The sequence below is a fragment of the Apis dorsata genome, unplaced genomic scaffold (assembly GCF_000469605.1).
Source record: "Apis dorsata unplaced genomic scaffold, Apis dorsata 1.3 scaffold_44, whole genome shotgun sequence".
NCBI lineage: Eukaryota > Metazoa > Arthropoda > Insecta > Hymenoptera > Apidae > Apis > Apis dorsata.
The window spans coordinates 2,457,738-2,461,104 of record NW_006263346.1 but is presented as its reverse complement, the minus strand read 5'-3'; the positions used below and the strand labels follow the sequence as shown (position 1 = coordinate 2,461,104).

The 3,367-nt window shown below is 32.1% G+C and overlaps 1 protein-coding gene and 1 long non-coding RNA gene across 2 annotated transcripts in view; both read left to right on the top strand.

The window, feature by feature from the left end:
- The window catches only part of LOC102670789 (RNA-binding protein MEX3B), a 124,583-nt gene that overhangs the window by 87,869 nt on the left and 33,347 nt on the right, over window positions 1-3,367 (top strand). The window lies entirely within an intron of this gene.
- LOC102680495 overlaps window positions 1-3,367 on the top strand; it is a 13,066-nt gene that overhangs the window by 1,184 nt on the left and 8,515 nt on the right. The window contains exon 2 of the long non-coding RNA XR_004151515.1: window positions 162-169. This is a non-coding gene — a long non-coding RNA (uncharacterized LOC102680495). The remainder of the gene's footprint in view (window positions 1-161; window positions 170-3,367) is intronic.

Sequence of the window (3,367 nt, the reverse complement as noted above, 5' to 3'; positions counted from 1 at the left end):
AGAGAGAGAGAGAGAGAGAGAGAGAGAGAGTTCTCTGCATTCTTCGGTACTTGGAATGGTCCACATAGGGTGGATTCACATCGAAAGGGAGAAGGAAGGCGAAAGATGTTTTGGATGTTTGAGATTTTTATGAGTTTTATTGCGAGATAATATTGGTTGAGGTTTTATTGTGAAAAATTGAATAATTTTTTTTTTTTTTAGTTTAGAATTTAATCGATTATTTCGTATTATTATATGTTTTTTTTTTGGATCATTGGAACCATTGAGTTTCAGCTTCGAAAGTGTGATGATAATATGTTGTTTGATATGGATCGAGAATTTATGTAATTTTCTCTATTTCCTTTTTTAACGAATTGGAGATTAAATTTTCCTTTATTCTTTAAATATAATAATAATTATATTTCGAGTATTTTGTATTCTTTTCGTTATGTGTTGTAAAAGGAGGATTTAAATTCCATTTATCGATTCATTGAAATGTTAGAGCCAGGAACAATTTTAAGGATTAAAATAAAATGATATGAGAACGAGATATATGAAATATCTTATCACATATTATCATAATGATCGCTATATACGATCGAAAAATCATGAAATTTAAAATATGCTCGAAAATTAATTTCATAAATCGGTTCCAAATAGCCGTAATCTCTCGATATGTAATCCCTGCTTCAATCCCTGCTTGTCCTTGGAATCTTCTTTCCTTCAAAGAATCAACTTCTTTAAGTAATAATACCGCCACGGTTTTAGGGAGGGAATAGGAAAAGTAGAAGGGAGAATTTCGGATGTCGTAGTTCCATTAGCGACTGTTCTAGAACGTTCGAGATATTTGCACTTGATGCATTTTCTGAAAAGTGTACGTCACATGCGTGGAATATCTTCCCGTTTTGGGACATGTATATATTCGTAGATCAAAAGATCGATAGATCAAAAAAATATTTGTGAATATTTATTCGTTGAACGTAGTAGAAGAATCATGGTTCCAGAAGATATATTCTACACGTTCGTAAATTTATACACGTTTTCAAACAACATTCGTTTCAACAATAAATGAAAAATATCCATACTTGAAGTATATATCGCTGATGAAGTAATTGCGACGTAACTGCGAATATTGATTGATTTTCTTCAGTGAAGAAAATCAAATACACGCGCAAAGAATATTACATGAATCGATACGTAAAATCGATTTTGGTAAAATTTTGCATATAAATAGAGAATTCAAAAATAAAAAAATATACATTTTTTTTGCTGTTACATATTCATTATTTAAGAGATGAAATTAAATATCTGACTTTTTTCATCAAATCAAATAAATCGAATGGAATTTCAATTTTTGCAGTTGCGTTCACATATTTCATCAATAAATATTTCAAAGAAAAAAAAAAAATAATAAAAAGAAAAAACATCCATTGTTCGTTAGGCTGGAGAACAGCATCCTCGTTCGAGGACGTTCTAGATGTCGCTGCGTGAACCCTCGAGAGAAGTGGATTGCGGAGGCGATTGTTAACATCCGGTTGAAGAGGTTAGGGAAAAATGGAGGAGTAAACGATAAACAACAACGGCGAAATCAAATTGCTCCTCTCTTCGGGCGTTTCTATACGTATTACGTACACGTACGTACGCATACGGGAAATACATATATTTATAATCAACGATAATTCGCCCGAAAAACTTTCTATTGGGAAGGATCTGTTTACACGCGCGAAAGTAACAATGGTTATAGACTGGAACTGGATAGAGATTATTATTATACGATTGCCGTAATATTTTTATAATTTATCGGGAAATAATGGCGGAGAAAAGCGAGAGAGAGAGAGAGAGAGAGTATGCAAAATAAGGTGATAAAAAAAAAATGAAACAAAATGCAAAAAGTTAGAAAGAGACGTGAGGAGTCGAAAAGAAATCAGAAAGGAAGATAGAGAAAAAGAGTCTGACAGGGAGAAAGAATGGGAAAATTTGTGTGCATGTGTGTGAGAAAGAGAGAGAAAGAGAGAGAGAAAATTGTATATTAGATGTATGAATGCACTTTACGTAATTATATGATGTATATTTAACGAATAAGCCGAGAGCGTGACGTCGGGATATTTTGTAAAATTTCTTAGTGATCGATTTTCTCGTGAAAAGAGTTTAAACGATAAAAAAAAAATAAATAAATAAATAAATAAAAATAAAACAAGAAAGAAAGAAAGAAAGAAAAAAGAAGAGAGAGAGAGAAATAAAAAATGCACACGTGCATTCATACACATATTTCATCAATAAATGTAAAGAAATATTAAAAAAAAAAAAAAGAAAAAGAAGAAGAGAATAAAAGAACATTCGAAACGAGTCATAATAGATACTTCGTAAGAGTTGCATAAAATTGCATATCCTGCCTGTAATAACGTATATGTGTTAATTTGAATGATTGTGTCGTATATCGATTATATATTTATATATTGCTTTATGTATGTAGGATATACATATATATATATATATATAAAATAATATATTGAAAGAAAATATATATTATCTTCTACAATACCGTGTAATCTTTCATTTCGTTCGCCACGTCTGCAATCTGTTTCTCTCAATATACGCTTCCGATGTATAACACGTCTCTTCGAAAAATTTTCATTCTTATTCTTATTCGATTTGCGATTTCCTCTAAATTCTGAAGTTAAGACAATATGTTAAATATTCCAACCTCCGTTCATCCTCATTGGATGCATCTTTGATCCACCACGCGTCGATCTTCTACGATTCATTCATCTCGAAGAAAAACGTAGGAACGAAAGGAACGAACGAATAAGAAGCGAATAAATAATATTTAAATTATATACACTTAGATATACAATAGATACTTCCTAATATTTGTATATTATATAATCTCTCGTGTTCATCTTAATTATAAATAAGCAATTCTAATAACTCAAGTCGAGATGATTGTGCTTCGTTTTTTTTTTTTTCTTTTCTTTCAAAAAGAAAATTCTAAAACTTGCGAAAGTTTTTTGCTATATATATATATTTATTTTTCGTGCTTCGATATCGGAAGTTAAAAAGTTAAAAAGAAAGGTATATCGAGTTGCGATTTGTTCGATCACCTGATGATTGAAAAATAATAATCGCGCGATAGTGTCAACTGGTTGTGGCTGGTCAAACGAGTTCATCGAGGATTCAATCAGTTCATCAGACTGCGAACGCATCGAGATTACGCATCGTAGGCCAAAGCCTGGGCCGATAAGCACGGCAAACAGACGACGATAACAGCATCGATACGACAATACTCACACGGACGGTGTTTAATAACATGTTCGGACAATTTTCCCCCCACTCCCCTCCCAAAGAGAACCTCGAGTTGGACGACCATATCAAAACTCTCTGTGATCAA